Source organism: Melospiza melodia, chromosome 11 (assembly GCF_035770615.1).
Source record: "Melospiza melodia melodia isolate bMelMel2 chromosome 11, bMelMel2.pri, whole genome shotgun sequence".
Classification (NCBI taxonomy): Eukaryota; Metazoa; Chordata; class Aves; order Passeriformes; family Passerellidae; genus Melospiza; species Melospiza melodia.
Window position 1 is genome coordinate 16,777,261 of NC_086204.1, and position 22,039 is coordinate 16,799,299.

General features: G+C 40.6%; 1 long non-coding RNA gene across 5 annotated transcripts in view; it reads left to right on the forward strand.

Annotated features, from left to right (window-relative positions):
* The window catches only part of LOC134423094 (uncharacterized), a 453,551-nt gene that overhangs the window by 405,213 nt on the left and 26,299 nt on the right, over nucleotides 1-22,039 (forward strand). The window lies entirely within an intron of this gene.

Here is a 22,039-nt window from a genome sequence, read left to right on the forward strand (position 1 = left end):
TGGAATTTTATGCCACTTCAGCCTGCCACCCCTTTGTAATCTCTTGTCAAGGAGATTAGACTGGAGTAGATGTCTGTGTACTGAGTAAATTACTTTTGCTACAAGCAAACTAGGAGGTTAACTGAATGCTCAGTGTTGGCACCAACTGCTGACTATGTTAGTCATTGCCACTCAGAAAACACAACTGTGTTACTCCACTACAGCAGTGGTGCCAACTCAGTTAACTCTGTCACTGCCATTCCACAAGCGAGATGTATTGGACAAAACCTTTTAGTGGTACACGTTTCTTCACCCATTCTGTCATTTCAAAATATGATCCTGACACCTCAGAAGTTTATTTACAGACAAGAAACAAAGAATTTTTCTCTGGAGCAATCCGAGTCTGTAAGTGCAAATCACAGAGGCAGGTGGTGAGTGTGTTAGGCTCAGATGTGGTTCAGTCCCTTTTGTTCCCTACTCCTTCCTTTTCCTAGTGGAAGATGAAACCCACAGAAAATACAGGCCCATCTTAATGAAAGCAATTTTTCTATTAGTGCCACATGTCTTCTTGGCTGTTTGATAGACTTTGTCCCAGCAAGAGAAGCTCAGTTTTTCTTGGACAATGCACTGTACTAAAAGCTCTGTCAGTCCTCCCCAGAGGCTGAGCACTGCTGGGCCAGAAGAAGGAATTGCAGTGCTGAAGCAGCTGGCTCAAAAAGTATTTTAGTTAAGAATAGAAGTTGCTAAATGAAGCACGGAGCAGATGGTCTGATTCCAGCTTTAAAAGCATATGAAGGGCTCCCAGTTGAATACCTGTGTTTTCAAAGATTTCTGGCCACAACCATCTCTCGTTTCTAAGTCACCTATTTGGGATATGGCAAAATTAAAAGCAGTTCTGAATCTCAGAGTGTGACCAGGATATCTGTGCTGCCTCTCTGTATTCTCCTCCTCATCACATAGTTGAAAGAGAAATGGGATAATTTTCAGAGGGAAAAACAAATTGTAGAATTTCATGGGTCACATTTTAGTTCATTTGTCCCCCATTGGCTACCTCTGGGTAGCTACTACTACAAACCATTCAGGTTTTCTCTTTTTTCTTCTCTTTCTCTTCTTATTTTCCTCCCTATTCTTCTTCCCTTTCCTTTTTTCCCACATCTTATAATGTCATCTAGTCATCCAAAGGAACTTACACAGGAGAGGAAAGAAAAAAGAATCTTGAATTTGGTCAAATACAGTTTTTGTCAGCTCCAGTGTAGCTAATCTCTGTGTGACCTTGGCAGCCTGGTTTTCAAGTAGATGCTCATTTTTTTAATGAAAAGTTGTCTGTTGCAAAACATACTGTTAAAAGGAGAATAAAATAATTTGTTAAAATTGTATGAATTTGTAATTCATAATAGGCAACAGCAATTTAAGGAAATAGTTTTCCACTACTGACACTGCTGTCAAAATAAATGTGGGGAGGATAATTATAGTAATTAACAAAATAGTTAATTACACTTTGTCATAAGATAAGGTTGTTTGATTCCTGATTAGGAGTAGATCAATAACCAAATATCTCTCTGTACATATCTGATTATTACTACAGGGCTAAAGTCATGTATCAATTTTCCAAACTGTGCAAAGTAATGGGAAAATATTATCTCAGCAGCCAGCTGTTCTTCAAGTCACATCCTTGAATCTTCACCCACATAGCTCTGAGATCTTACATTGTATTCTGCTCTACAGGACTTGGCATACTGCTGCATCTAGGATACTTTTGAGGAGGATCAGGGATGTTTAAAAACATGAACATTCTTAATGGAAAGTAATACTCTCTGAGAGTGGGAAATTGTAGCAAACCTGGGCAGCTCAAACCTCTGTAACATAGAGGGAAAAATGTCCCTGTATAAATGGGACTACAAATGAGATTCAGATAAGTGTGAGATGATAGGGTATCAACCACACTTTTATAAGTGGTCATGAAAGTCAGTATTCTTTGGGGATTCCTACCCCAGAAGAACATGTATATGCGTTTTTCTTCTTGGCCCTCTGCAATAGATGCCTGAAAAGAAGTTTCCAACACTGGGAAAGCATGCCACAAGAAATCTGCATACCCAAAATGTTTCTTTTTCCCCCTCCTATACCACCATTCAGAAATACAGCTCATATCCAGGCAATTTCTTATCTTTTGCAGGCCAAAAAGGCTAAAAGTAAAGATGAAAGGGAAATGTTGTGATTGAGTTAGGTGACAAGAAGTTCTAATCTGGTGCTTTGCAAGCTGCCTCCACCTTCTTCTATCAGCCTGGCCTCTGCATCCCACAGTTCCTGACAAGAAGATACAATTAGTCTTTTTTCCCTAGTTTTATCAATGATCATAAAGAACACAGTCTAGCAAATCATGTAATCTTTTGTGTAGGAATCAACTTTCTTAGCTGAATAATTCTGCCTTTTCCATGTCTCAGTAGAAAATGAATTGGAGAAATACAATTTCTCAAGGGCAAAATGCAGACTTCTGAAAGCACCTCAGTGACTCTGGGGTCTGGATTCCTTTGAAAACAAAAGATATTTATGCTCCTAGTACTCTTACATTCAAGACTTTAAATTTCTAAGTCATATGAGTGCTTTTGAAATGGATACTGCCATAAGCCCAATTCTACTGATTCAACCCATACAGACTCTTTAACTGATTAAAAACTGGTTCTAATAAATTGAATTTTTAAACGTGTCATTTTTACATTTGCTGACATTCCTGGGTCCATTACTGGTTGTATGTCATTGGTGTTCCAGGCAACTGCCAGGAAATAGCCTGTAAATTGCACTGGACAGCTGGGGAAGAGTGGTGGCTCTCAGCATTCCTCACTCCTCCCGAGCCCAGTGGATGAGGTAGTGAAGGCTGGGGGTGTGATTGTAGCTCAACCAGAAGCCAATGTATGCCGTGATGAACCTTAGGAGGGCAAAAGAATATTCACATAGTCTGTGCAAAGCACCTCAGCAATGTGGTACACTACAGGAACTGAGAGGTTCGCTATAGTTTCGATGGAGAAGGAGGCAATTACTCCTCTTGTCCCCTCTTCAGACATGTTCCATCCTCAATGCATTCTACTTGCTCATAGCACAGTTCTCTCAGAGCCCATGATCCTATGTGTGATCTGATCTGAGGCTTCAATCGAGTCACCCAACCAGCAGGCAGCTGTCACAGGGGGTCTTTCCTCCCAGCCTCCTCCCGTGGGTGCTGCACAGCTGGGACATCCTGCTGGAAACCAGTGCAGCCCAAAGGAAAGGTTTCACTCCAGCCAGGTCAGTTCCCTGATCAGGCCAAAGTATGGCAAGGTGAGCCCTTGGGCCAGCATCACCGAGGCAGGAAGGAGGGGACATACGGCCAGGATCTTGGGGGAGGACAGGATTGCCTCAATTTATACTGATTGATGGTCTCTCCCCAGCCAAGCTGCATTCTCTTTTAACACTCCAAGGACTGATAATATATTTTCATACTTTCCCAAACTTGAATTTTTGGGAAAAGCCACTGTCAACAAAAGCTTTTGCTAATTTAATGCAGACTGAGCATGTAGGTAAAGAAACACTGTGCGTAGAAACAGATATTGGGGATAAAAGGAAGTAAAAATATGTTTACATAGGCAAGATGTATGTGTGCCTGGATAGTCCCAAGTCAATTAAAATGCTTTCTTTTGAAGTAAGTAGCAGAAACATTGAATTAAGTGTGAAGTTTGACATTGACTTCAGTGGGAGATGCATCTCAACAACTGATCCTGTAGAACAATAGGCAGTAGTCAAAGTTGGAATTCTTTTAATGCAGTTCTGCAGCCACAGAATTTACCACATAATCCACCAACTCCTATAAAATGGCAGGATAAGGAGGCTTTTATTTTCATTAAGTTAAATTTAGTTTGTGATCTGCCTGATTTTCACGGATAGACTTCGAAACAAAAAAAACCTTTTCTAGATAAGTAAGCAGTATACAAGAACAATACATGTTGGTGGAGCGTTATTCCTGAAGTCTAATAATGGCAATGCAGAGCCCTCAGTGGAGACTACTGTTTGGCAGTATGCTTAGCCTTTATTATCAAGGATTTTTAGCTGTAGATGTTAGGGTGATAAGCCAAAGAATGACAGATGCTTGTTGTCAGAATTTGCTGGTCTTCAGATGCCCTCTGTTGTTTCTGACATCAGGAAAGGAAGTTGTGTCCATTCTCCATTCCAGAATTCTCAACTGTTTCTCATGCTGTACTGAGTTTATAAAAACTCAGCATGCTTCCAGCAAGATCTCCCTGGCTTGTCCAATGTAGCTATGATAAATTGAAAAAGTAAAAAAAAAAAGTGACAAGTGTCTAACCAGGGATATGATGTGGTCATCTCAAAGCATGAACCTCACAAAGCAGGAACTCTGCCACTGCCTTAAGGGCCAGCAGAGCATAGGGGGCCTTACTAACAGCACTGTGATGCTATTGCAGCATGCAGCAGGGCTTAAATGGTAAACAGAGAACAAGGAGAACTTCCTTTCCCCTCCTGTCCTCTTCCCAGATGTATGGTGTTAGGTTACTTAATTAATTTTAACAAGGGAATGACATTCCCCCTCCATTTGTTCCTTGTCTTGAAAGGATGCAATGTACAAATATCAGTTTCAGCATATGATCCCCCACCAAAAAGAATGCTGGGACAGATCCTGCCAAAATGAGTAGTAAAATCTCTTCTCAGAAAAAAAACTGGGATTGGTCTTTGGAAAAAAATAACACATTTCCTGAGAACTCTAATTAATCTATGAGGTACTCAATGTCTGCAAAGTTGTTCTTAGGAACTGAGATCTGGGCACCTTTGCTTGGAGGTGCTATTTATATCTTTGTATGCCTCTGCACGCAATAAAAGTCAGCATAAAATCATATAATTAGAGCAGCCTCTAATTGGAATGACAGGAATTAGGAGATGTGGGTAACAGCCAAAGTAAAAACACATAGGGACAAAAGCAAAGTGTTCTGTAGAGCACTACAAAAATAATGCAAGTGCTGGAGTATACTCTTATGCTGAAGTGGCTGCTTAAAATGGATGGCTAAACAAAGGACAATTGAGGTGGGTAAATGAAAGGAGACCTTGCAAGCTACAACATAGCAAAATAAAAAATCCTCTTCAAACTGTACTGCCTTTCAGGGAGGGTGAGGGGGCTGATAAGTTTATTTACACTTTTAAAAAGCACTGCCAATCCCAATTTATCAGTTACTGTCTTGTGACAATTTATTCATTGTTCACTGTTAGAAGCTAGAAGTTACATAGGAAGCATGATTGGTGATAGCTTCTCTATTTCAATATGGTATAATAGAGATAACAGAGTGCCCAAAAGCTCTACAGCCGCCTTTTTGTCTGCTTTGTCTCTTTTCATTTCTCTATCAGAATCTTCATTTAATATAATCCAAAAAAAGCAAGGTAATTGCTTCACTTATCAGTTATCATCGCACTCGCATACTTATCATGTCAAAATTATTTATGTGGATGGCCAGGTTGATCTTGCTGCATTTAGAAGCTTAAAATTTGAATAACTGTTCTGCCAGTTAGGTTATCAAAATTGTAGCATAAACAATGAGTTTCTTCATTCTGTACCTTCGAGGGAGAATAGGAAGCATCTCATTGCAGGACTAGTTTACCCGTGGCTGAACACTGCTCCAGGGAGACTTACAGCAATTCTGCAGCCTGGCACTCTGAGTGCTGGGGACAGGCTTCATTTGCTAGATGAACAGTAAATAAAAATGGCATGATATAAATAGAGACAATAGAGAGAGACATAAAGGGGCATTGTCAAGGTTGTCATAGGTCCCAAATTAAAATAGTAATTTACTGACCTGTGCAATGCTTTCTTAGTATGTCCCTTCTGTTTGAAGCATGTTTCATAGCTGTTTTTCTATATCATTTTTATTTCCTTATGATTTTGGTAGATGGTAACTCACCTGTTTGAAAACCCCAGAGGCTGAAATAAAACAAAGCATGCAAGATCGGAAAGTCATTTTAACAACTTTTTTTTAATATAAAAGAAATTTCCTTCAGCCAAGCTCTTGAACACCTCCACAAAGGGTAACAGAAAAAAAGCCAAGCTCAAACAGATACAAATAAAACAAAAAGAAATGTGCAAACATTTTTCCCAGCACAGGTGGGGAATTCATGGCATAGATGTCTTTTCATCCAACTACTCCAATAGCCAACAACCTCTTCATGATAACCCTCACAAGCACCTTAAAGACCACTGGACATTTTTACATGATGACTTCTCTGAATTTTTTTTTATTGAAAGCAGAGAAATTGTTATTCATCGTTTGTTATTCTCCTAATAATGAGCATTCCAGAGGTTTTGCAAAGTTCTTCGGTGAGTGAGCAGAATAAATCCCAAGTGAGCAAGGACACCAGTAACTCGTCCTGGAGACTGCAAATTGGCTCATCACAAGACATTCAAATGAAAGAGGTCCTGAGCAATTCACAACGTGCAGAGTACTACCTGTCTGAAAATTAGTTTGCATCTAAATACTAAAGGAGTAGGGGTTTAACATGAGTTTATAAATCCTTTGCGTACAGAGAATGGCCAAGTTCAATGGCTTTTTCATTATTAATTTTTTTTTCTAACCTGTGTGTTCCCAGGCTGGTTTTGCTGCCTTGCTTCTTACACAGCAGCCATTGTGGCGGGCTGTGCTACTGGCAATGCCCAGCCTTGGAACAGTGAGGAGTGAGAGGGACAAGCAGCTTTCAGCCCTGCATCAAGCCTTGAATCACTTTCAGCTGGTCTCTCAGTCACTGACTGCTTGGGCATTTCTATTCTAGACACCCTGCTTGTCATATCCCTCAGTTTTTAAGAAACTGGTTGGATCTGTCAAGAATCCATAGGTGTCCCAACATTTGATGAAGCTCCTGACTCACAGACAAAAAAGACAAATACATCTTTTTGCTATAATTTTTTGGCTGACTATGAAACAGTTCTCTATCATGATTCCCTTTAGCAATAATTACTACAACCTCTGAGACTTAGTAAATCTTGAGTAAAAGTCACAGCAGAGAAAAGGGAAATTTGAAATACAAACTGTAATTTCTCAATAGGTTGCAATACCAAAATTATGTGGGCTAAACAGAGATTCTGTGACTAGATCAGCACTCAGAATACTTTTATAGCTTGAATTTCAGGTCCTCAGCAATGTTTTTACCCAGCTATTTTGTGGTTCTAAACTTTTGTGCATTTTATTTACCATATACCTTTACAGCAGGCTTCACATTCAACACTCATGTAATGATCACTCATGCAATTAACGGCAAACAGCAGAGAGTAATGTCTGTGACTTTTTTTTCCCAATCTTTGTTTGGGGGGCTCTAAAATATATTTTATAAGTGTATCCAGGCAATCATGATCCATATCATGTTATGGGTTTTGTAACTTCACAATGTATTTGATTTAAACACCATAACTCTTTTCAGGACAAAGGCTTGTAACATTACAGATGCAAGGAACAGAGAGGTCACCATTTGACAGCTGGTGGTTGGAGACACAGAATCACAATATTCCCCAAGTTATTACAAAAATATTTCACTGAACAATGATGGGAGAAACTAAAAGAACCTAGTAAACATTAAAAGTAAACATAATTGTTGCAAATTTAATTAAATTCTCTGCTGTCTTTGATGTGATGGCTGATCTGTAAGTCTTTCAATTTCTTTGCTTTAATATCAGCATTTCCTCAGTCTAAACCTTTTTGAGACAGTAGCATTTTATCTCAATTATTGCTTTTTCTCCATCAGACTTTAAATGTAATCTCATTTGCCTTTATGGATACTGTAACCCTTCTGAAGAGCTTTTAACCTTTTTAAAAATCGCCTTGACCTGAGGATGCCCAAAGTTTTTTCTTCTTCCTTTTCTGATTTTTTAAAGCAATATTGAATAATATAAATTGGACAGATGAACGATTTCCTATCCAGAGACCAGTATCTTAGGATGCTAGAACAGAATTTTTGTTTGAATAAGAATAATAATAATAATAATAAAAAAATTAAGATACCTTTATTTAGCTTTCTGATAGTAAAGAACCTTCAGCTTTGACCTCCATTTCAGTGGCAGCATTGTAGCCTGTGCTGCCACAATATTAGCTTTATCTTTTCAAAGGGAAAAAAAGCTTTCTTTGTACAGTAGCACATTAGCTTCAAAGAGTGCTTACCTCAAGAGTCCAGCTCATCCTTCTGGTAAATTTAAGAAATACTCAGCTTAAGATTGTCTGTTCCAATCACGGGTAACATAGATAACTTTGTGTCTAAATGTCGCAAAGCAAGCTTTATGTCTGCTTTGTCTTTTCTCCCCACCCTTTCGGGTTTATTTTCTCATTTAATATCTAACAAAGATGCAGGCTAATGGAAGAATGATACATGAGTGCAACTAACCCTCCTGGAATTTGACTGTAATTGTAAAAGTTGCTATTCACCACGATTTGGTAGCTTTGTGTGTCTTAGATGGGGAGGGGGGAGGGGATGGATATCTTCACGTGCAGTACAACACCTGCAGAGTCAAAGGTGTGTTCTTTGCATCACCAGCCTGGCTGGGTAAATTCAGTGCTGCACTGGCCATGGATGTGTCCCTACATCTGCCTGCCCTGTGCCAGCTGATGTTTCCTTTACTGCCTTAGGTGTGAGACTGGTTATCCAGGCTTTCTGAACCAGCTGGAGGTGTGCACACCAAGCATAACACCCCAAAAGGCTTTTCCCCAGTGAAACCTGCCAGTCTGTGATACGTGTGCCAGCTCAAAAGTGTAAGGGCTTTCTGGTGCTCTCCCTTGAGCTACCATCACAACAAGCATCTCCTTTCTCTTCACTTCCTACATACACACATGGTTTGAGCATCAGCACCCAGAAACTTGCTTTCCACTGTGATTACAATTACCTATCCCAAGCAGTGATGCTTAAAATTGAACTTAAATGCTTAAAATTGTTCATGAGAGCAAAAGGCTATACCTGTGAGCACCCTAATGTGTTAAACAACCATGCTCAACAGCATTATATGTATCTTGCAGCAGCTACTTAAAAAGACCATCTGCCAAAAGAGTTTGCTTTTCTATTTCAAGTTCTTCTACTTGTAGTTTTAAGGGAAAACAGTGAGTTTAGGAAGTTTATTATTAGGTTCAACTACACCTCCCTAGACTCAGACAGGAGCATTATTGCTCAAAAAAGAGCATGTTTAACAGAAGGCAGGGGAAAACTAGTTGCAGTGATCTTTCCCTGGATGAATGCATATAGACATATGTATAACTGAGAATTTACATGGAAATGTCTTTATGCTATTTCACTTGAATTATTATTGCCTTACATGATATATATTTTGAGAATGTAAGAGTGCAAAAGTAAACTAAAAAAAGGGGATATTTATTCTTCAGATTTAAAATTAATTTCCTGTGTTGTTTCTGGGTTTTTATCCTATCTAAGTTGTAACCTCATGAGTTCTTTACACTGAGACCAGTATCAGATGTAATATAAATGTAATGGTTTCTATAAATGTTAACCCACTGCAACACTCCATCCCAGAGCTAAAGATCTGGTGACTGTTTTAGGTTAAGGTACTGCTCCTCTCCATGTTAGGTAATCCAATGTCATTTAAGTAAAATAAATTGGAACTACTCAAGGAATAAAAAGAGGTGAAAGTGCAGAATCTGGTTTGGATAAAAGTTTAATTCTTCAGTTCCAAGCGACACAGCCCTTACAGGAAGCAGAGCAAACTCAGACAGGAGTGGTCAAGTAATGAAGATGGATGCATCTTGTTATCAGCAAGCCATTTACTAGGGCTTGATGTAACCTTAAACATTGCAGATAGCTCAATGGCACTTGCCACTAAGCCTCTAATTAATGAATAGTAGGCCCAAAATTAACAATGTGCATTTACAGATTAATTCTGGGCACTCATTAAACGATGTTCAAATATCAAGCAGTAACTGTTAAGTTTATTCCTTCTGAATTACTGTATACAGTGTTTGTTTGCTGGGAGTTTTCACAGGAGGTTTTGTGTGGTCAACTGCTGAGCCCAGGTGCACTTCAGGAAAGGGTATAGTTCACTCGAGGAGGGCAAGAAAGAGTAGCTGTAAACCAGGCATTGTAACACCTGTGCAGCAATTTAAGGAGGATTAGAATGATCCTCTATTCAGCATTAACTGCAGTGAGTAAAAGGGCTGGATTGCTCAGAGCAGTTCTCAAACCTCAATTTTATGTTACACCCCTTTGCAGTATCCATGCTGCTGCCTTCCAAGGTGATCTGGAACAGGACACAGGAGGGTTCATTGGTGGGTTCTTTATTAAAATACCGTTCCCCCCAGAGCTCGTGTGAGAGCTCATGGGATTCCATTTATGTGGAAGTGGTCCTGCACACAGTGTCCCAGCTCCTTGATGAAGCAGACAGATAAGGAGCTCAGGATGAAGCCTGTATACATTGTAACATGTATGTGCCAGTCAAATGGCATTTCAGAACTGTATGACAGCAAATGATTTAGGTGGTCCTACTGTAAATGTTGTGCCTTAGGAGAAGCAACAGTGCAGCTATAAGAAATTCATCAGACCGTGTTTCCATACCTGCTAAGTTATATCTGTATCAAATCAGAAGTTTAAATCACCTTCTGTGCTGCACTATAATGCAAGTGAGAGAGAATGAGCCTTTCAGAAATATTGGTATAAACTGCAATCGAGGGCAAACAGGCAGAGCTGGTTTAAGCAAAGTCAGAATTGAATCCAATGTCCCTGAAAAATTAGACAGATTGGTCTCTGTAACTGGGAAGGTAACTATAATTTTCTGGGAACAGATCCTTTCAGACCACTAACATCAGTATTCAGCAACAGGAGGTTTTCTGCATTATGAGTGTTCTCATTAATGTGCCATCCAGCTACTACCGCATGATAAGTGCAGGGATATTATCTATTAAAAAAAATAAAGAGGGATAGAGAATACATGGTACTTTTCTGAAAGACATCCTGCAAATCATCTTATCCTAGAACTGTTCTCCATGTCAGAGGAGTTTTAATGCAATACCAGTCTGCTGTGATGTAAAATTACTAATGTGATTGGCATTCCTGTTGCATGACATACAGAAGAGAAACATCCGCTCTGAGCAGAACTCACTTTCAACTGTGCCTGCAAACATTTTGGGTTTGTGCACAGGCAGTGTAAGCAGGATCCCATGCACATTCCACATAATCCAGTGCCATGCATCCAGTTCCATTTATGGGCAAAATGAAACACAGGCTGTTCTTTCTATGGATCATTCCCACATCAGCCTTTTCAAAGTTAAATGTGGACAAATTTAGGAAAGGGGCACTCCCATAGCTCCATGCAAGCCATTCAAAGTTTTCTGGGTTTAAAATTTAGGAAAAAAAAAAAAAAAAGAAAGCACAAACTTTTTCAAAGTTTTTCTTAATAAAAGATTATTCTGTAGAAAAGGTAAGTGGGCTGGGATTTTGTAACTGGGCCTGGATTTTCCTTTGTGATTTGTTGATAGAAAATGGGAAAAGCAACTGTCTCATGCAGCTTTCCCAGCTTCTTTTTGCTGTAAAGAACTAAATGCATACTATTCTGTATGTGTGTAAGGTGATACTGTTATACTGAGAGTGGCTTTCTTTTATCTTTGAACAAAAAAACCTAATTTGAATGAGAAAACTGCATTATCTCTCATGAAGAGAAAGCTCTTTCTTCCTCTTTTTTTTTGTCACTTCCTTATAGAATTATCTCTGAAGCTTTCCCTAGCATCCTCTTGCTTTCTCTCTGCAACTATTTTGAAAAAAAGGAATCCATAAATCAGCAACAAGTATGCTTAGTTACCAGTAGATAAAGTGACAGACAGCAACTATAGGAGCATTCCAGTGCTGTGAAATTCCAGAAAAATGCAGTAAAATATATTTAATAGGATAGATCTTTTCTGAATCATTATTGCTTACTAATAACAGTATGAGCATCTTGTGGTCTGAATGTAACTTGAAAGAAAGGTGTAAATTCACAGTAAAAATATTAGTTGATGTTTTTTAGAATTCTGAATATTCATCCCTCTTATTTCTTCCATACGTGCACCACAGTGTTAGTTGGCAGCATTTGAACTATGGTTTTATATTTCTAGAACTGTCCTTACTCCCCTTTTCCAGTCACAGGAGCCAAGAATTGCAGCAGACTTTGTAGAGGCACACATTAATTTCAGTTTAGTCCTGCAAGCTACATTCCTTTCCAAACATGTTTTAACCTGACATCATGTTCTTCCTCAAACTTCTCACAAATGAAGATGTGATTCATATAAACTTCCACTCTCCTCAAGCTTTGCCAACTCTTCATTTGCTTTTGGCAGACTTTGTGGGCACTTCTGATTCTAGACCGGAATGACAAACTCAGCACCTTCCATGCGCTGTACCAGAGGCAGCATGGCAGTGTCAGGGGGAAAATCCCCATTTTGAGCAGAATGTGTGCCTCAGAACTCTTGCCTTAGGTTGTTTCATGAACAGCAATTGCTCGGTGTAGTAGGAGTGGTGTGAGGGGCTCCCAGAGTTGGCAGTGTTCATCATGGACCAGTATGGATGGGGTTGGGTTTTATTCTGGCCATCAACTGCTTCACACTGCCTGCTGCCACAATTCTCCTGTGGTACAAGTGGAGGTACTCTGTTCTGTCAGTATCAGACTTTCCCTAGTTCTGTTGAAAAAGCATATTGCTTGATTTTGATAATGGATTTATATTCCTTAATGCAATGAGCTATATCTTCTACTTGAAAGAACAGTTATTACTACACCTGCCACTTTCCTTAGTAAGGATGAAGGAGTTTAAAGTTATTGTCAGGTTTATTCCTTGTGCTTCTTAATGAGCCAGACTGTGCCATACATTTTGTTTCAGAGCCTGGTGAGCAGGCTTTCCCCATGGGATTAATGCATGATTTTCTGTTGCTTTCCCTTTGAGCTGTCACACATCTCTAAGCAAAAAGCTGTCAGATCTCCCAAAAAAAGCATTTATGCCTTGGAATTGTAGACTCATTAAGTTTGGAAAAGACCTCAGAGATCATTGAGTCCAACCATTAATGCAGCACCATGGTGTTCACTGCTATACCATATCCCAAGTGCTGCATCCACATGCCTTTTGAACACTTCCAGAGATGGTGAATCCACCACTTCCCTGGGAATCCCTTTCCAGTGCCTGGCCACCCTTTCAGTAGAAAAATAATTCCTAATTTCCAGTCTAAACTTTCTCTGGTGCAACTTGAGGCCATTTCCTCTGGTCCTGTCACTGGCACAGGAGACTGATCCCCATCTCACTACAGCCACCTTTCAGGCAGTTGTACAGAGCAATACAGTCATCTTTTGGGCCTCCTTTTCTCCAGGCTAAACAACCCCAACTTCCTCCAGCATTCCTCATATCAATCATTCTCTAGAACCTTTCTCAGCCCCACTGCCCTCCTCTGGGCTCATTCCAGCCCCTCAATGTCTTTCCTGAACTGAGGGCCCCAGAACTGGACACAGCCCTTGGGGTGTGGCCCCACCACTGCTGACACAGGGGGACAATCCCTGCCCTGCTCCTGCTGGCCCCACCACTGCTGACACAGGGGGACAATCCCTGCCCTGCTCCTGCTGGCCCCACCACTGCTGACACAGGGGGACAATCCCTGCCCTGCTCCTGCTGGCCCCACATTGCTGACACAGGGGGACAATCCCTGCCCTGCTCCTGCTGGCCCCACCATTGCTGACACAGGGGGACAATCCCTGCCCTGCTCCTGCTGGCCCCACCATTGCTGACACAGGGGGACAATCCCTGCCCTGCTCCTGCTGGCCACACCATTGATGACACAGGCCTGGAGGCCCTTGGCCTCTTGGCCACCTGGGCACAGCTGTCTCATGTTCAGATGGGCTGATGTGACTCAGGTGCAAGACCCAGAACTTTGCCTTGTTGAACCTCATATAGTTGGCCCATACAAACACCACATAAATGTCACATATAAATGCCACTAAACAAGATACAAAACACAGCCTGAAAGTCAGGTGGAGGTACTGAGGTGTTAGCAGCTAGTGAACATCTCAGACTATTTTCCTCCCAAAGTCATAATGAAGAACCACCCAAAGGCCTAAAAGCTGCTTTCTATATTTTCAAGTAAAAAGACTTCAATAAATTATGTACAAAACAAGCCAAAGAAGTTGTGGAATCCAGAGAAATTAGAGATCCTAAAGCTCTGTAAGAAGAGGATCTCAGGATTAACTGAGGCAGAAAAAGAGAAAATAAATCAACTAAAATAGAAGACAAAGAAAAGTGAAAGCACTGAACACCTTACAGAAGCTTTTCTGTCCTTGGAAGCAGTATATAATTTACTGTAGCACAATCATGTTATCCATTTATCATACAACCAGTATGGGATATCATGCAGACCATCCATGAGCCTTTCTAAGGGTGAAACAAAGAGTGTAAATTGTCTCCAGGAGTCTGGGAGGGGGCACCATGACTCTCACCTGGCAGCAGAACCACCCCAATGAACAATTTGTAGGCTGTGCTTAATTCAGTTTAATTTACTTGAACAATGAAGTTCAAATGCATGTAGCAAGGAGTCATTTCAGGTCCAGGTTAGCCACTGTGTAGACATCCTCTGTTGGAAATCTGGGCAGAAATTACAGTGTTTGCAGCTTTCCACGAAAGTATGTGAAGTGTGTAAATTAAGATGTTTAAAATACCAGAACTCTAAAGATGTAAAAGAGATTATCTTGTGATTATCTTGACCTGTTTACATGAGCTAAGGGTAAACCTAACCTGGTTTTTGTAATATTGCAGTCAACAGTGATTCCTGGAAGCCTCCTTATGTATGGGGTTTTTTTCTTCTCTATGTTGCTATAAAACTGTTTCTGTATGCTAGGCTCCAGGCACTACACTTCTTTTAAAACATATATAAAACACTAAAAAAGTAGAATGTTGTCCCAAGGGAATGGTAACAGCAGAAAAAGGCCTCACCTCTCTGATTATTTCCTAAAGTAAGTCAGTTTTAGGCTACTGTACTAGTCCAAATACAGCCAAGATCAGTAGTGAGATTACAACTGGGCTATGAATAATCTGTTTGTCTCAGAGAGCAGAGCAGGTCTAGGGGCTGATCACTTTGCCTTTTGCCTTTCTGCTATTTACATTTGTTCAGCCAAATCGCTTCTAAGAAATGTTAATCCATTGCATTATCCGATTGCTCAGTCCTTGCTGGCCAGGTAACTCAGGTACAATCAGCTTCATTGCCAGATTGGATAAAACCCTACACATGTGTCTCATTTGGTAATGTGCTCTTCAGGAATTATGATTAGTACAGATGTTGCTTCTTCATTTGTGAGAGCACCATGCCCACAAATTCGTTTAAAATATAAAAGTGTTCATATATTTATACAGCATGTTTCATGTTACACCCAGTGGGTGAGGCCAAACCATACCAATTATGTACCTTTGGCCCAGTAGTCAGTGTATAAGACAATAATAATTTTGCTTAAAATCTCTGTATTTTTTTAATTGATAGCCAAAGATCAAATAACAGCCTCCAGATACAAAAATTGAAATGGGCAATGTGATGTCATTAAGGCTGTGCTAGTCCCCCCAGCAGGGCACACTTGGCTCTGTCCCACCCTGAATGCAGCCTCAGTTCTGTCTTTTTTGAAGACAGAGACAGCAGAAGCACTGGGGAAAGTCTTCCTATGCCTAAATGTCTTCACTCCATCTAACTAATCAGTCAGGCTGTATCAGCTGCATATGTATCTAATGTATTGCATGACATCTTATTCATTTCTGTCCGGATTAGATCTCTAGCATGGGGAGGAATGTTTTAAATGTAAGGTGAAAATTGTCACCCATCTTTTTTCTGGTAAGCACCTAAAAACCCACAGCTGCATACTGCAATATGTTCTTTAATATTGTCTGCGTATTGAGTGTATTCATAAGCTCAAGGCCTTTTATCCGGACCCTTTTTCAGGACTTTGGGCTATGGAAATGGTTTTACACAGAGTTGGCATCCATGGTGCCTGACGTGCAGACTGCTGGGAGCCCCTCCTGGGGCTGAAGCTGAGGGCAGCACAGTTTAGCCCCAGTGTTCACATATGTACCTTCAGAGCTGGCAAGTCCTACCCATGTGCAGGTTCTTTGATGTGTGGCACAGAGTGAATTTCTAATATTCATGCCTTCAAACAGGGCCAAAATTTGCCTAACAGTAATCGCTCATCAGTCTATTTGGCAATTCAGATGGAGTTTAAAAGACAGTTCCCAGATCCATTTCTTTTGCTCAGACCAATAGTTCCATTGTTCTTAAAAAGAGAATTGTCTTTCATCACAAATAAACTGCAAAATGTTTTTCTGTGAAACTGCAAAATGTTTTTCTGTGTAGTAGAACTGAAAAGTGGTTTTCAGATACAATTGGCATTTGTGTCCTTAGTGCTGGAGGTGACTATGTTGCTGAAAAATGATGTTGCCTATGGTGCCAACCATATGACAATTAACTCAGCAAAGGAGAGTGTGTGAATCCATTTCCAACCTCTTTTAATAAGAGGGTAACAACCAAAATGCTTTCTCCAGTGGTTAAACCAATATTAAATTTGCCTAGAAACTTGTTTACGGGCTTTTCCACTGGATTTGTCTATTGCCAATGCCATAAAGGACATCAATTTTCAGTAGACAACCGCCTCCAGCACTGGGATTGGAAACGCCAGTTGTAATTAAAACTTTTTTTTAAGCAAATGCTTTTTGCAGTCTAATTATGGCAAGAAACACTACTTGTTTTGTGAACTTACAGACTTTTGAACTCAGCAAAACTCTGTTTTGCATTCAGCAGCAAAAGTCTTGTCCTTGCTCATGTCAGTGGTGCATTTAGTGCTCCAAACACAACACTAGATATTCAGACTTAAATAAAATCTGAACAAACTGTACTGCACCCAGGTTAAATGTGCTATAAACACTGATTATTTGCAACTCACATTTAATCCTAACCATGGGTTATGTATATTTTCCCTCTTTGGTATTTCTGGTGTAATCACAGTGTGAGTCACACAACCTATCAAAAGTGTAGATATGAACTACAGTAGTTTTATATGTTTCTAAACAATGAAAACAGAAAAAGTAATCTCACAACAGCTAAATGTTTTCTATTTTCAAAAGGCTCTTATTGGTGACATTTCTCCTTGCACTGCTGTTTCTGCAATCACATAGCAACACAGCCCTTGAAATAACTTTTTTGTACTCAATATATAAGGTGCAGTGTTTAGAGAAACTGATTCTGCTCAAATGCCACCTGTTTAAATGCTAAATGGCATCAAAATCAAAGAGAAAAAAAAAAGAATGACAGTCCAGTGGAGGAGATCATTCTCCTGTTTGGACGGCTGAGATCCCCTGTTCAGCTATTAGTCCCTTTTTCTTGAGTTTCAAAGTGGGTGTAGCAGAGTTAATTTGGTACAGTGCCTCTCACAGCTTGCCCTCCTACAATCCTTCACAGAATTCAGGCTTGCTAAGACCCTGCACCATTCTCTGTTGAGACACGCCTGCAAGCTCCTCATGCTGCTTCTCAATGTTGTCATTTCAGCTTTTAACTATGCATTTGAGTATCTGCTTCTAGCAAGGCCCAGCTGAACTACTTTTTAGGAAGCATCAGTATATGTTGAGGCAGGAAAGCACTGATGAGACAGACATCTAACATCCAAATACTCTCAAACTTGGAGAATTTCAGATCTTCACCTGAACTCTTTGGTTTGGGGTCACCTTCCTTCAGGAAGCATCTTCATTTTTCTGAGCTGCCCTCTTTTCCAAGTTTTACGCTCTTCCTAAAAGCCACTCTGCTCCTCTTTTCTCATAACTGCACAATAATTGAGTGCAGTCCTCCTAAGCAGGACCCTCCCTTTGCAGTCTTCACCTATACCACTTAAATTTCTCCCAACCAGCAAATTCCAGTTCACCCTTGTGCCAGGGCAATGAGAAGGTCATCAGCTCACCTACCAAATGCCAACTAGGAAGGAATGCCAAATTTTTATATCTTAATATTTTGCAGCTCTGTATGAGCATCTGTAGGGTTTAACTAGTGAGCATGAAGGGATCTGAGGAAAGAGTGCTGCAGGTATTGAATATCTACAGCAGTATCATTTGAGGCAAAATTCTTTTCCAGAAATGCAAAGTTAAGGGTTGAGATTCCTGAGTGATGGAGTTGGTTGTCATGTTTGCAAAAGCAAACAGAAGTGGCCAATGCCAAACATTTCAATGCAAAATCATGTTTATCAAGTTCAGGATTATTCAGTTCTGCAGCCTGCCTTGGACTCACCTCTGGAGAAAGTTTGAGGTAGGGGAAATATTATCAAGAAAAGAAGAGTCAGAAGTTCAAAGGAAGATGTTCAGTGACATGGAGCTGCATGTAGCAAGAAGCAAGATAAGGGAAAAATGGGAATACAAGAGGTTGTTATTATTTCTTTAATGAGCAGAAATTCTTTTCAGGATGGTTTATTTTTCTGCAACTTTCACTTATTGCAGCTGTATTCAAGTGTAGAAAAGGGAGAACTCTTTTTCCTCTTTTTTTAAGCACAATGTATCACTCTCTGTGATACATAAGCTATAAAATTAGCACTAGCAGCTGTAATACAAAAGACCCACCAAAAAAAAATTTGCAGTCCCAAGCCTTCTGAAGTTAGTATGGCCTATTATGGCTAGTCCTTGTAACACAGCCCTGAAGGGAAGCAAAGTGCCTGACTGATGCTGTCAGCTTTCAGAGTAAGTTCCTTCTGTGCTCCCACAATATGTTCTACTAGACTGAGCATCTCTTTGAGACCACACAGAAATTCTCTCATGCCAACAAATTTTTTTTTTTTTTTAGTTTCTCACTGTAGGGTTTGTGAAGAACCCTAAGTTGTAATGGGAGTGAGGTCAGCAGGATATAAAGTCTGGTCACTCTCTTCCACACCAGCTCTGCCCACACCAAGATTGCAGGAAAATATGCTAATTATGGACTCATTTTGAGCATGTTTTCTGTCTAGAAAAGCACAGGGAAGTAGAAGATAATGTCAGTCTGTATCCAGTGGCTTCAGTTGCTTTGCTGCTATAGATGCATAGGGAAATTGAAAGATATTGGTCATCATTTCCCCCCAGACAGAAGTTTTCTTCTGTGTCACAAGTGTACATCTGAAATACTGATATGGATTACACCGAGTCAAGTAATGTACAGGTTTCATTGTCATAACAAATATATACATAAGGCTTTTATTATTTTAATGCCACTATATTGTGAAATATTTGCATGCCATCTTCCATTTACATCATCTGTATAGGATGTCAAGTACGTTGTGCTTGCAATAATTTTAGGAATGTAATATTTTCAAGTTCAGGAAGTTAACAACTTGGGCTTTTTGCTTTGCACATCGTAACCTTTTATGTTATCATTTGGTGTGATGAGGTGAAGACACAGAGGTGCATAAATTGGAGACCTCAGATCTGTGATTATGTTATTGCTGACCCTTATCACATCTAACATTACACTGTGCAGCTCTGCTCACAGGAAAAAAAATAGTCAGAGAGAGGAGGCAAAGCGTAACTTGTTCACTTGAGAGTAGTTATGTTTTGATAGGTATAAATCAGGATAGTTATGCTGCAGCCAGTGTTACATCAGGGAGGATTTGGCCACAATAACTTCCCAATCTGCTTTGTAGATTGAAAATATATACAGATCCATCTTCATTGTTTGCTGGAATGCATATAGCATAAATAGTACACAGTAGCTCTAAAGGAGGGAGCTCTTATGTCTCCTGCAACCACCAGAAGGGGCATGATGGGTCTTCCCCATTTCTAGCCGCTGTAGCAAGTCCTGAGTCAGAGCTCAACAAGTGACCCGAGCACAGCCCACCAGCAAGCAGCTGGCCCAGGCTCCAATGAGCACAAAAGGGCTGTAAGGATGGCCTTGCCCACACACAGACACTTTGCAGAGCTTCTTGTCCATGCCATCTGATACCATGGCAATTTTTTAACACAAAATTGTTGTGGCTGTGGTGCTGTCACCTCAGGATATTTGGAAAATGGGTTTCCTGGTCAAATTACATTTTCCTAATGCAGGACAGAGCTGTCTGTGCTGTGATCCGTCCTGAGGAATTTGTGAATGGTTGTAGGCACCCTACATCACCATCTGTGAAAAACAGGCAATGGCTTTCTCATACACAGGTATAATTTAATTCATGAAGCAGATTTTATTCATCAGCTTTTCAAGACTAGTCATGGAAGCTGAAAGCTGATGCAGACACACAAGCAGAAACGGGCCCTTTAAAGCTGACATGGCAGACATGGCATCCCAACCAACCTTCAATAGAATGAAGATTCACAATGCCAGTGTCTAATAACTACATCTCACTCCAATACAGGTATTTCAAGGCCATTCTGTGTTAACAGTGTGCATTGCTTTGTGTCTTAATCTGCAAGACAACCAAATATCTCATTTGCAGATATATGTTAAGGTTTAATGAATCTCCTGCCATAAAAGTGTTGCTCAAGACTAATGAACAAACAAATATTTGCTTAAACCCCTTTGTGAAAGTCAAACACACTTTCAACAACTATTCATGTATTTATTGTCAGATGTGAGTCATCACTTAGGTTCCTGGCCTTGTGCTCTGAGCAGTCTAATGCCAGTAGTTTCACAGCATTTTTTCACTCATTTTTCCCTCTTTCTGCCCCCACTTCCATCTCCAGTAAGAAGCAGTCTGGCGAGTCTTTTGCAAGTAGCAGGACTTACTCTCCTTCAGCATTTTTTGTGCCATAGTGGCACCTGATCCTCTGGTGTCCATGTCGCCTGTGGGAGCCCCCTCAGCCCTGTGCTCCACACTGCACTCGTTTGCTTCAGTGCCACTCTGGGCTCCTGCTGGCCAAGTGAGTGCAAGCACGGCCATCTCTTCTTTTTCCTCTCCCCAGCTTTCCAGGGGTACCAGTGTGGGATTGAGGTTCTGTGTGGATCCTCTTCTGACTGTTGCTGTGTCAGCCCTGGGTCTCTCTTCCTTCCAGCAGCTTGTCATCACTTCTTTGCCAAAACCTAGCATCTCCTTCTAAGCTGCCAACTAAGCTCTCCCTATCTGTCACAATCACAATGAGTAGGTTCACCCTGACCAGTTCAAATACCAGGGCTTTGCTAACTAGCCCCATATCTGGGACGCTGGCCATTCAGAAGATCTGTCTGCAGCTGGAGACAGATCGACACATCCACCCTTAGACTCAATAGTATCTGGAAAGCTCCCATAGGATTTGATTTCTGAGTACATACTGTGAACTTAGAAGGTGCGTTAATAACAGGGACTTATTTCTTGTGTTACTGAGTGACATTAAAATTGTGTGTCAATGCTTGTTTTATTTTTATTCTGCTACTAAACAAGCTGAAGGCTTTAAGGATATTTCTCTTGTGTCAGAGGGGTCTACCCAGGGTGGAAAAGAAAATCAATGTTTCAGAGTTGTTTAACTGTGGGGTTTTTTTCATGTGTTTCTTGTTTCATTATGAGGAAGGAATTAAAAATCCCTCCTAGACAGTACTTAAAATATCAAAGTCATTGTTTAATGCCTTTGAGTCACTGTACAACTAATTCAATTGCACAGTGTAGTGCAGTTTCACGGTATGTGAAACACAGATAGTAGAGAGGAATGATTGGAAAGTTGAATAAACACAGCATTAGTTTGCAAGGTCTGAAACTTTCTGATGACTTCTTTAGCAATGATCCAGCACAACAGCTCATCAGCAGAAGTGAGAACAGAAGCTTTTAAACTCAGAGCCCCTGCCCTCTCTACCTAAGCTAAGCTAGCTGGTTCATGCTGGCTGGAGGCCCTTGACTCTCCTCCGAAGCAGCCACAGGAGGTAGGCTGGGTCAGCACTGGATGTCAGCAGCTTTTGGTGAGGTCAAAGCTCTGATGATTGCTGTGGCTTTGCAAGGTCCTTCAGCAAAAATGAGCCTCAGGTGGTCAGGGACCAAGGCAGCAGAGGACTTGCTCACAAGACACTGATGAGGGCAGTGCACAGCCAGCCTGGCTCGCTGTACATTGAAACCGGTGCTGTGTTAGGCACTCAGCAACCTACAGTGCTTGGTGACAGGGCAGGGATTGCAGCT